The following is a 12829-nucleotide window of genomic DNA, read 5'->3' as shown; positions in this document are numbered from 1 at the left end:
AATTCCAAGCCTTGCCTTTCGGACTGACCACGGCTCCTCGGATCTTCACCAAAGTCATGGCAGTCATGACGGCTCTTCTCTGCCATCAGGGTGTGAGGATCATGCCATATCTGGACGATTTGCTGATCCTGGCGAACTCCCTAGAGGTTCTCCTCTGTCATCTGGAACTGATGGTCCAATTCCTACAAGCCCACGGGTGGCTCATCAACTGAAAGAAGTCCTCACTGGTCCCTGCTCAGAGCATGGTGCACCTGGGGGCATTGTTGGACACACACAACCAATGATTGTTCTTGTCTCCAGAGAAGGTCCAGAAACTTCAGGACAGGATCAGATACTTCCTCTCTCGACAGAGTGTCAATACACTCGGCGATGCATGTACTAGGCCTCATGGTGTTGGCATTTGACATGGTAGAGTATGCTCCATCTCATTCCTGCCCTCGACAGAGGTTAATCCTTTCCAGGTGGGACGGCCTGCCTCACCGAACCGGGTCTCAAATGATCTCCTTGACTCCGGAGGTTCGTCTGTCACTGAGCTGGTGGCTACAGGACCAACAGTTGAGCAGGGGCTGTCCCTTCTGTATCTCCAACTGGGTCCTCCTGACAACGGACGCCAGTCTGTGAGGTTGGGGTGTGGTGTTGGAGCAACACTCTCTCCAGGGTCGGTGGACCAGGGAGGAATCTCTCCTCCCGATAAACATTCTGGAATTGCGGGCAGTGTTCAATGCATTGACACTGGCCCTGCCTCTAGTACAGAACAGGCCTGTTCATGTACAATCGGACAACGCCACCACGGTGGCTTACATAAATCATCAAGGCGGCACTCGAAGCCGCATTGTAATGATGGAAGTGTCAAAAATCCTCCAGTGGGCGGAACACCATCTGCCAGCCTTATCGGCAGTGTTCCCGGGAGACCTCAACTGGGAAGCGGACTTCCTCAGTCGTCAAGACGTGCACGCCGGAGAGTAGAGCCTTCATCCAGAAGTCTTTCAACTCCTAGTGGGAAAGTGGGGACTACCAGATGTAGACCTGATGGCTTCTCGACACAATCACAAGGTTCCGGTCTTCAGAGCAAGGACGAGGGATCCTCAAGCAGCGTTTGTGGACAGTTCTTTGCACTCGCCCAGGTTATTTGCCTAAGGTGGTATCATCTTTTCACCTTAACCAGGAGATTGTGGTTCCGGCCTTCATCTCTTTTGGATTGTCCTCCAAAGAAAGATCTTTGGATGTGTTGGGGGGACTTGGTTCGGCTGCAGGCACAATCAGTCACAAAGTCTTGTTTTCTTTGTACTTCTGCACACATACCTCTATAGTCAGTGAACTTTAGTCAGATTATGGTTTCTTCAACGACTGTGAAACAAGTTTTGGTGCCCCTGGGAAATCTGCTGCACGGAGTGGCCCCAGGGCTGCAGTCATTTGTGCCCTGGGAGTGCTGTGTTAACATCAACATTTTTTTTCTTAATTGTGCCTATTATAGGGGGTAATGTATAGGCCCAGTAACGTACAAATTTACACTAATGCCTTCACTCAATGTTGTCCCTAAACCAGTGGTCTCCAACCTTTTAATTGGGATGTGAGCTTTCGAAAAAAAAAAAAAAAAAAAACCCTGGAAGAGCTACCCCTTCCCTCCAATGCGCGCATTCCTGTTAAAGTGGGTGTGGTCTCACAAAAGTGGGTGTTGCCTCGCAATAGTAATGCCCACCTGCGTAGTGCCAGATATACAAATAATACCCCCCGCATAGTGCCAGATACATAAGTAATGCCTTCCCAGCAGTGCCAGATACACAAATCATGCCCCCCAGCAGTGCCAGATAAACAGATCATGCCCCCCCAGCAGTGCCAGACACACAAATAATGCCCCCGAGCAGTGCCAGACACACAAATAATGCCCCCGAGCAGTGCCAGACACACAAATAATGCCCCCTGCAGTGCCAGACACACAAATAATGCCACCCAGCAGTGCCAGGCACACACATCATGCCTACCAGCAGTGCCAGGCACACAAATCATGCCCCACAGCAGTGCAAGACACACAAATAATGCCCCCCCAGCAGTGCCAGACACACAAATAATGCCCCCCCCAGCAGTGCCAGACACACAAATAATGCCCCCCCCAGCAGTGCCAGACACACAAATAATGCCCCCCCCCCCAGCAGTGCCAGACACACAAATAATGCCCCCCCCAGCAGTGCCACACACAAATAATGCCCCCCCCAGCAGTGCCAGACACACAAATAATGCCCCCCCTAGCAGTTCCAGACACACAAATAATGCCCCCCCCAGCAGTGCCAGACACACAAATAATGCCCCCCCCAGCAGTGCCAGACACACAAATAATGCCCCCCCCAGCAGTGCCAGACACACAAATAATGCCCCCCCCAGCAGTGCCAGACACACAAATAATGCCCCCCCCCAGCAGTGCCAGACACACAAATAATGTCCCCCCAGCAGTGCCACACACAATAATGTCCCCCAGCAGTGCCAGACACACAAATCATGCCCTCCAGCAGTGTCAGATTTACAAATAATGCCCCCCCCAGCAGTGCCAGACACGCAGATAATGCCCCCCAGCAGTGCCAGACACGCAGATAATGCCCCCCAGCAGTGCCAGACACACGCATCATGCCTCCCAGCAGTGCCAGACACACAAATCATGCCCCCCAGCAGTGCCAGACACAGAAATCATGCCCCCCCCCCGAGCAGTGCCAGACACACAAATAATGCCCCCTCAGCAGTGCCAGACACACAAATAATGCCCCCCCAGCAGTGCCAGATACACAAATAATGCCCCCCCCCCCCCCCCCCCCAGCAGTGCCACACACAAATAATGCCCCCCGGCAGTGCTAGACACACAAATCATGCCCCTCAGCAGTGTCGGATTTACAAATAATGCCCCCCCCCAGCAGTGCCAGACACACAGATAATGCCCCCCAGCAGTGCCAGACACACAAATCATGCCCCCCCTGCAGTGCCAGATACACAATTAATGCCCCCCCTCGCAGTATCAGATACACAATTAATGCCCCCCCTCGCAGTATCAGATACACAATTAACGCCCCCCTCGCAGGGCCAGATACACAATTAATGCCCCCCTCGCAGTGCCAGATATACAATTAATGTGCCCCCCCTGCAGTGCCAGATGCAGGTTATTGATTACCCAATTTAGTGACCGATACAACAGTAGTGCTCACAGTTGTTGCCCCTGCATCTGCCGCTGTGTCTGTGGGGAGGAGATGAGAGCCCACTAGCACAGCGCGTCCCCTCAGTCTGAAGTACCGGCACTGCTGACATCTCCGGCCGTGCGCCCATTTGAAATATGGTGCGGACTGCCAGCCAATCAGGAGCCGGTGCATGAGCTCTGATTGGCTGACGGCCGGCACCATATTATGCACCCACCGCCGCAAGCCTACTTAAGAAGCGGTGCCGAGCTACCCGTCGCTCGCGAGCGACGGGTTGGCGACCGCTGCCCTAAACCATTAGGTTTCAACTCTAACTCGTTAACTGAGTGGGTATCGATGTATAGTAAGAGTGATAGAGCAATTTTGGGAAGGCATGAGTGGATTAATGGGTACAACTATGGTTTCCAGGCAAGCTAATCTCTGCAAACAAGTAAGCATAGTGACACAGTTATAGAAATGAGGACAGTATCATGAAGATGAATGTTGATAAATAATTTCTCCCCTAATAACATATGCAAATAAAACAGAATAGGATTAATATGCCTTTAAAGTGGAAAAAATGATATGGACTCTTAATGACAAGCCCTGAAATCTTTACGTAAATATTGAAGCAGATAATGATCTTGATATTTAAAGTGGATCAGTAGAGATTTGCATAATTATTTTTAAAGACTTTTGTATTTTGATTCATGTAGAAGATCATTTGCGTACACTTAAATGTTTATTGATTTATTATGGGATAACATTTTAATATACGCCATCTATTAACCAATCTGACAGTGCTGAGAAGCAGAATGATGTTGTTGTGTGATATGACCTGGTAACTGTAGAGATGATGCTGATCAGTAACTTTTTTTATTTTTATTTATTTTTTAATATAAACTTATACTTTTTTCTTATTTGGAAACGGTTAAATTGTTAGCACTGTATAATGAAGTAAGTGATGAGTGGCCTCTGTACACTATACTATGCCATATTTGTGAACAGTACATCTCTTCAAGCTTACAGACAGCATTGAGCCACTAGGTGCCACTGTTCATTCAGGGATAAAAGTGTTTTTGTTTTGTTTGGTAAAAGAAAATGGAGAAAAGGCATTGATTTGCATGAAGCAGAGAGGTTTATGTACAGCCACTGACTCAGTGGCTAAGATCTGATTCCATACCCTTTTGCAGTTTAGCTGCCCTGACCAAACAGAATGAAACATCTGCAGCCTGCTACTGAACGGTTTAGTGTGTGTCTTTCTGTGAAAGGCCATGCAGAGTTGATTTCAGACTTCAAAATGTTGGTGTATTTGGTTATTTTGTCTGTGGCTCATTTTAAATATTTTTACACTTAAAGGACTTGTTTTATGCTAGACTTCAGTATTCTATCTTTGTGTATGGTCTCTGTGTTTAGTCCAATAAAATGCATACACCATAACAGGGTATTTGGCTGCCAAACATTCAACATTACAAGCCGCAAACGTTTCCAGAGTGCCACCTCCATTACAACATGTCCAGAACAGTAATAGATGGGTGCTAAAAATGTTTGGTAGCTACGCTTTAAAGCTCATCTACAAAATTTTTCTTTTATACAACAAACTTATAATTTTAAAGATTTCCTTATGATTTCACTTGTATAAAGTACAGGGGGTGTACACGGGAAAGATATGTGCTGAGCGATGCGGGGGAAGGACGGGGGCCGCTCATTTCACCCAGCGGGTGAAATGAGCGACCTGCTAGATTGGCCTGCATGCAGGCTCAATCTAGCAGCTGCGATAGCAATGTGCGGGGCCGCGCATCGCTATCGCTGAGGGGGCTACACACGAGTGATCTGTGCTTAAAATCTAAGCAATCTAGTCAGATTGCTTAGATTTTAAGCATGGATCTCTCCGTGAGTGTAAATACATTTATACAAAGACTTTGTGCATTAGTAGTGACTGATATGAACTGCAGTATGGGTGGTCTTCAGTATGCCGACTGACGGGATCCCGGCGCACAGTATACCACGACCCCCCTGGAGGGAGAATAAAATAGCGTGGCGCGCCACCGTGCCCGTAGCATGGCGAGCGCAGCGAGCCCGCAAGGGGCTCATTTGCGCTCGCCACACTGTCGGTAAGCCGGGCCGGTATGCTGGTCGCCGGGAGCCCGGCCGCCGGCATATCGTAGTGAACCCCTGCAGTATAACAGCCCATTTGAGGCACCACCATTGTTCTTCTGGCTTTTCTAGATAAGACCTTCTCCTCTTTTATGCTAAAGCACCTCTACACATTCCCATATGCACCTACTCCCACACAGATAGACGTGCATTACTTATGACACTTTCGGTAGATAATAGCAAAAAGGGTCCACGCCTGGCTGTCATCTGCGTAACTATAAGCTACGTCTCCCACTGACATGGTTTTAATCCAGAAATAGAAAATGAAATAATATTTTGACACTTTTCTATACAGAACACAAATAAGAGCATTTGAGGTGCTTCTAAACTATAGAACAGTTATTTTCTCTCTGCGCACAATCCATCATATGCAGGCTTTATATACTCAAAGGGAGAATGTCTGCAATCCAATAAAAATAATCAAAGCTAAACTTACCGTTGCCAATAATGAACCTGAAATTATTATTCTATTGTTATACAACACATTTTTGTGAAAACTTGTGCTCCTCTCAAAACAGCTTGCTTATTTACATTGGTTTGCACTTCCTTCATTATATTCTATCGTGCTATTTATTTACTCCATTGAACAAAGTAATATTGTTTGATATATTATGTTTATGAATAAAAAAATGACAGTTGCTTGAGATTTATGGCAAAGGCTGTATCTGTTTCCTCAAATGCTTAATGTTCTATGGGCATCAGATAAGCTTATTTTTTAAATGTTATCTTTTGTTTGCAAGACGTTCCAAGGATATAATGATGTTATGCTATCCTTTTTTTCTCTGCTGGTGAACAGCTGAGATCTCTTCTGGTCTGGAAATGTCACAATAATTATCTTGAGCGTTATTTAGGACACCGCAAAATGAACAAGTTTAGTGCAGAGTACTGTAAAATATTTGTTTAGTGCTCAAGCTGTAAAGTGTCTACGTTTACAACTGTACTACCATCATTTTGTTGCAACTCTTATTTATGTTCCAATGTTTATGTAATCTGCATCTGAACCACTTAACTGACAATTTTTTTCCCCAAAAGCTGCTCAGAATTTTTTTTTTCTTAATGAGTGAATTAGGTGAAGAACATGAATTTAACCCCATCTAAAATGATTTTAGTAAAAAAAGAAAAAGAAAAAAAAATTACATATATATATATATATATATATATATATATATATATATATATATATAGCTTTTCAACAAAAACAAGAAACATCATAACATTGATCGGGAACATTGCGACTTTTAGTTTTTAGAGCCCGGACAGCTGCCAGGTACACAGGTGGGGCTTGGGTGCGATGGTTTACACTTACCAGCATCTGCTATTCTCTGCAGCCGCAGAGGGTGGGGGATCCTGCCGTGCTAACCAATCGGCAATGATAGGCAACAGTGGGACCTGTGTGCTGGAAGGCAGAGGGACCTTCCTGTCCCTCTGAGAGCAGCAGCGGAAGGAAGTTTCCCCTCCCTGCTGCTGCTAACACGGTTTATCTGACTGGTCGCATCCTGTGCGATCAGGTCAAATAAAACACTTGCAGGCATGGTTGCATCTGATGCGGCCATGGCAGGCAATTGGTTAAGCTGTGTACACACTGGATGATATATTGCAAGCCCGTCGCTGAGTGTGTACCCCGATATGGCTGTGAACAACAATATTTTGGGGCATCTGGCTCTGTGTAAAGGCGGTCTGCCAACCGCCTGTACACTTGCTGCAGGCGGAGGGCTGACATTATAGCTAGGCATGCAAATTCAAATGCCTGGCCAGTTGGGTTACCTGACTGACACGTTGAGCAGCCGAACAGTAAGTGTGTATGCTTACCTGGATCTGCCACTTGGTGCGACAGTGGGTCCGCTGATGTGTCATTCAGTTGTGTACCCAACCTTAGTTACGAATTGGCTGACTTCTATCCTTCGCTTCTTCAGATCTGCAATTCTCTATAAATGGTAGACTTTTTTTATTCTGCTTAGATTAGTTGTGATGTAATTTTCTTTGCACAAATTGTATTGGTCACAGAGTGCAACCCAAAACTTTAAGATACTAGTGCCCTTATTTATCAGTGAGTGATAAATTTCACTGTGAGTGATAAAACTAGCCAGTCAGCTCCTAGCTGCATGTTACAGACTGTGTTTGCAAAATGACAGGAGCGGATTGCCTGGTGCAGTTTATCACTCACAGTGAAATTTTTCACTCATTGATAAATAAGGGCATTAGTATGGGGAAAATGCACGGCAAAATAAATAAACTTGTTTTCTCTGACGTCCTAGTGGATGCTGGGTACTCCTTAAGGACCATGGGGAATAGACGGGCTCCGCAGGAGACTGGGCACTCTTTAAAGAAAGATTAGGTACTACATCTGGTGTGCACTGGCTCCTCCCTCTATGCCCCTCCTCCAGACCTCAGTTAGAATCTGTGCCCGGCCAGAGCTGGATGCACTTAGTGGGCTCTCCTGAGTTCACTATAAAGAAAGTATTTGTTAGGTTTTTTATTTTTCAGTGAGATCTGCTGGCAACAGACTCACTGCTACGTGGGACTTAAAGGAGAGAAGCAAACCTACCTGCTTGCAGCTAGCTTGTGCTTCTAAGGCTACTGGACACCATTAGCTCCAGAGGGATCGAACACGGCCCGACCTCGATCGTCCGTTCCCGGAGCCGCGCTGCCGTCCCCCTTGCAGAGCCAGAAGACGGAAGATACCGGAAAAAATCGGCGGCTGAAGACTCCGGTCTTCAATAAGGTAGCGCACAGCACTGCAGCTGTGCGCCATTGCTCCCACAGCACACCACACGCTCCGGTCACTGGTGGGTGCAGGGCGCTGGGGGGCGCCCTGGGCTGCAATTAGTATACCTTAATGGCAAACTGCACATAATACAGTTCTAAACTGTATATGTGCCTAATCCCCCGCCATAATTTTCATTAAAAAAGCGGGAGAAGCCCGCCGCTGAAGGGGCGGGGCTATCTTCCTCAACACAGCCAGCGCCATTTTCTCTCCATAGCTCCGCTGGAAGGACGCTCCCCAGGCTCTCCCCTGCAGTATACACTACGGAAAGGGTAAAAAAGAGAGGGGGGGCACATAAATTTAGGCGCAAATTGTGATATAAGCAGCTATTTGGGGGAAAATTCACTTGTATATAGTGTATATCCCTCTGTTATATAGCGCTCTGGTGTGTGCTGGCATACTCTCTCTCTGTCTCCCCAAAGCACTTTGTGGGGTCCTGACCTCAGTCAGAGCATTCCCTGTGTGTGTGTGCGGTGTGTCGGTACGGCTGTGTCGACATGTTTGATGAGGACGCTTACGTGGAGGAGGAGCAGGTGCCGATAAGTGTGATGTCGCCCCCTGCGGGGCCGACACCTGAGTGGATGGATATGTGGAAGGTATTAACCGACAGTGTCAACTCCTTGCATAAAAGGTTGGATGACGCATCTTTGGGACAGCCGGCATCTCAGCCCGCGCCTGCCCAGACATCTCAGAGGCCATCAGGGGCTCAAAAACGCCCGCTACCTCAGATGGCAGACACAGATGTCGACACGGAGTCTGACTCCAGTGTCGACGAGGATGAGACAAATGTACAATCCACTAGGGCCATCCGATGCATGATTACGGCAATGAAAAATGTGTTGCACATTTCTGACATTAACCCGGTTACCACAAAAAAGGGTATTATGTTTGGGGAGAAAAAGCAGCCAGTGACTTTTCCCCCATCTGATGAGTTAAATGAACTGTGTGAAGAAGCGTGGGGTTCCCCAGATAAGAAACTAGTGATTTCTAAGCGGTTACTAATGGCGTACCCTTTCCCGCCAACGGATAGGTTACGCTGGGAGACATCCCCTAAGGTGGACAAGGCGCTCACACGCTTATTAAAAAAGGTGGCACTGCCTTCTCAGGATACGGCCGCCTTAAAGGAGCCTGCAGATAGAAAGCAGGAGGCTATCCTGAAGTCTGTGTATACACACTCGGGTACTATACTGAGACCTGCTATTGCTTCAGCATGTATGTGTAGTGCTGCAGCAGCGTGGTCTGATTTCTTGTCAGATAACATTGATTCCCTTGACAGGGACACTATATTGCTAACCATAGAGCATATTAAAGACGTAGTCTTATATATGAGGGATGCACAGAGGGACATTTGCCGGCTGGCATCTAGAATTAATGCAATGTCCATTTCTGCCAGGAGAGTATTATGGACTCTGCAGTGGACAGGTGATGCTGATTCTAAAAGGCACATGGAGCTTTTGCCTTATAAGGGTGAGGAATTGTTTGGGGACGGTCTCTCTGACCTCGTATCCACAGCAACAGCTGGGAAGTCGACTTTTTTACCTCAGGTTCCCTCACAGCCTAAGAAAGCACCGTATTATCAAGTACAGTCCTTTCGACCTCAGAAAGGCAAGCGGGTTAGAGGCGCGTCCTTTCTGCCCAGAGGCAGGGGTAGAGGGAAAAAGCTGCACCAGACAGCCAGTTCCCAGGAACAAAAATCCTCCCCTGTTTCCACTAAGTCCACCGCATGGCGCTGGGGCTCCACAGGTGGAGCCAGGTGCGGTGGGGGCCCATCTCCGGAACTTCAGCGACCAGTGGGTTCGCTCACAGGTGGATCTCTGGGTTCTGCAAGTGGTATCTCAGGGATACAAGCTGGAGTTCGAGACTTCTCCCCCTCGCCGTTACCTCAAATCAGCCTTGCCAGCTACTCCCCAGGACAGGGAGGTAGTACTGGCGGCAATTCACAAGCTGTACCTCCAGCAGGTGATAATCAAAGTTCCCCTCCTTCAACAGGGACGGGGTTACTATTCCACAATGTTTGTGGTACCGAAACCAGACTGTTCGGTGAGACCCATTCTAAATTTGAAATCCTTGAACACTTATATAAGGAAGTTCAAGTTCAAAATAGAATCGCTCAGGGCGGTTATTGCAAGCCTGGAAGAGGGGGATTATATGGTGTCACTGGACATCAAGGATGCTTACCTACATGTCCCCATTTACCCACCTCACCAGGTGTACCTCCGTTTTGTGGTACAGGACTGCCATTACCAATTCCAGACGTTGCCGTTTGGTCTGTCCACGGCACCGAGGGTATTTACCAAAGTAATGGCCGAAATGATGATACTCCTTTTAAAGAAGGGAGTTATAATTATCCCGTACTTGGACGATCTCCTTATAAAGGCGAGGTCCATGGAGCAGTTGTTGGTCGGAGTAGCACTATCTCAGGAAGTGCTACAACAGCACGGCTGGATTCTGAATATCCCAAAGTCGCAGCTGGTTCCTACGACGCGTCTACTGTTCTTGGGTATGATTCTGGACACAGAACAGAAGAAGGTGTTTCTCCCGGAGGAGAAGGCCAAGGAGTTGTCGTCATCTCTGGTCAGAGACCTCCTGAAACCAAAACAGGTGTCGGTGCATCACTGCACGCGAGTCCTGGGAAAGATGGTAGCTTCTTACGAAGCGATTCCCTTCGGCAGGTTCCATGCAAACAATGCCCTAAGTCAAGTAAAACCCCTGCTTCAAAACCAGCCGGTGCTGATTCAGTCAGACAACATCACGGCGGTCGCCCATGTAAACCGACAGGGCGGCACAAGAAGCAGGATGGCGATGGCAGAAGCCACAAGGATTCTCCGATGGGCGGAAAATCACGTGATAGCACTGTCAGCAGTGTTCATTCCGGGAGTGGACAACTGGGAAGCAGACTTCCTCAGCAGGCACGACCTCCACCCGGGAGAGTGGGGACTTCATCCAGAAGTCTTACAGCTGATTGTAAATCGTTGGGAAAGGCCACAGGTGGACATGATGGCGTCCCGCCTCAACAAAAAGCTATAAAGATATTGCGCCAGGTCAAGGGACCCTCAGGCGATAACCGTGGACGCGCTAGTGACACCGTGGGTGTACCAATCGGTTTATGTGTTCCCTCCTCTTCCTCTCATACCAAAGGTACTGAGGATAATAAGAAAGAGAGGAGTAAGAACTATACTCATCGTTCCGGATTGGCCAAGAAGGACTTGGTACCCGGAACTACAAGAAATGATCTCAGAGGACCCTTGGCCTCTGCCGCTCCGACAGGACCTGCTTCAGCAGGGGCCCTGTCTGTTCCAAGACTTACCGCGGCTGCGTTTGATGGCATGGCGGTTGAACGCCGGATCCTGATGGAAAAGGGCATTCCGGTTGAAGTCATTCCTACGCTGATAAAAGCTAGGAAGGATGTGACAGCAAAACATTATCACCGCATATGGCGAAAATATGTTGCTTGGTGTGAGGCTATGAAGGCCCCAACAGAAGAATTTCAGCTGGGTCGATTTCTGCACTTCCTACAGTCAGGAGTGACTATGGGCCTAAAATTGGGATCCATTAAAGTCCAGATTTCGGCCCTGTCTATTTTCTTTAAAAAAGAACTGGCTTCACTGCCTGAAGTTCAGATGTTTGTTAAGGGAGTGCTGCATATTCAGCCCCCTTTTGTGCCTCCAGTGGCACCTTGGGATCTCAACGTTGTGTTGGATTTCCTAAAATCACATTGGTTTCAGACCGTGGAGTTGAAATATCTCACGTGGAAAGTGGTCATGCTTTTGGCCTTGGCTTCGGCTAGGCGTGTGTCAGAATTGGCGGCTTTGTCATGTAAAAGCCCCTATCTGATCTTCCATATGGACAGGGCAGAATTGAGGACTCGTCCCCAATTTCTCCCTAAGGTGGTATCAGCGTTTCATTTGAACCAACCTATTGTGGTGCCTGCGGCTACTCGGGACTTGGAGGCTTCCAAGTTGCTGGATGTAGTCCGGGCCCTGAAAATCTATGTTTCCAGGACGGCTAGAGTCAGAAAAACTGACTCGCTATTTATCCTGCATGCACCCAACAAGCTGGGTGCTCCTGCTTCTAAGCAGACTATTGCTCGCTGGATCTGTAGCACGATTCAACTTGCACATTCTGCGGCTGGACTGCCGCATCCTAAATCAGTTAAAGCCCATTCCACGAGGAAGGTGGGCTCTTCTTGGGCGGCTGCCCGAGGGGTCTCGGCTTTACAACTTTGCCGAGCTGCTACCTGGTCGGGATCAAACACTTTTGCAAAATTCTACAAGTTTGATACCCTGGCTGAGGAGGACCTTGAGTTTGCTCATTCGGTGCTGCAGAGTCATCCGCACTCTCCCGCCCGTTTGGGAGCTTTGGTATAATCCCCATGGTCCTTACGGAGTACCCAGCATCCACTAGGACGTCAGAGAAAATAAGATTTTACTCACCGGTAAATCTGTTTCACGTAGTCCGTAGTGGATGCTGGGAGCCCGTCCCAAGTGCGGACTTCTGCAATACTTGTATATAGTTATTGCTTAACTATAGGGTTTTTTGTTCTGAGCCATCTGTTTAATGAGGCTCAGTTGTTTTTCATACTGTTAACTGGGTATAGTTATCACGAGTTGTACGGTGTGATTGGTGTGGCTGGTATGAGTCTTACCCTGGATTCCAAATCCTTTCCTAGTAATGTCAGCTCTTCCGGGCACAGTTTCCCTAACTGAGGTCTGGAGGAGGGGCATAGAGGGAGGAGCCAGTGCACACCAAATGT

General features: G+C 47.9%; 1 protein-coding gene across 4 annotated transcripts in view; it reads left to right on the top strand.

Annotated features, from left to right (window-relative positions):
• Nucleotides 1-12829, top strand: part of SUDS3 (SDS3 homolog, SIN3A corepressor complex component) — a 201229-nt gene that overhangs the window by 167379 nt on the left and 21021 nt on the right. The window lies entirely within an intron of this gene.

This window comes from Pseudophryne corroboree, chromosome 1, assembly GCF_028390025.1.
Source record: "Pseudophryne corroboree isolate aPseCor3 chromosome 1, aPseCor3.hap2, whole genome shotgun sequence".
NCBI lineage: Eukaryota > Metazoa > Chordata > Amphibia > Anura > Myobatrachidae > Pseudophryne > Pseudophryne corroboree.
The sequence above is the reverse complement of the archived record's forward strand: the minus strand, read 5'-3'. Positions and strand labels throughout refer to the sequence as shown.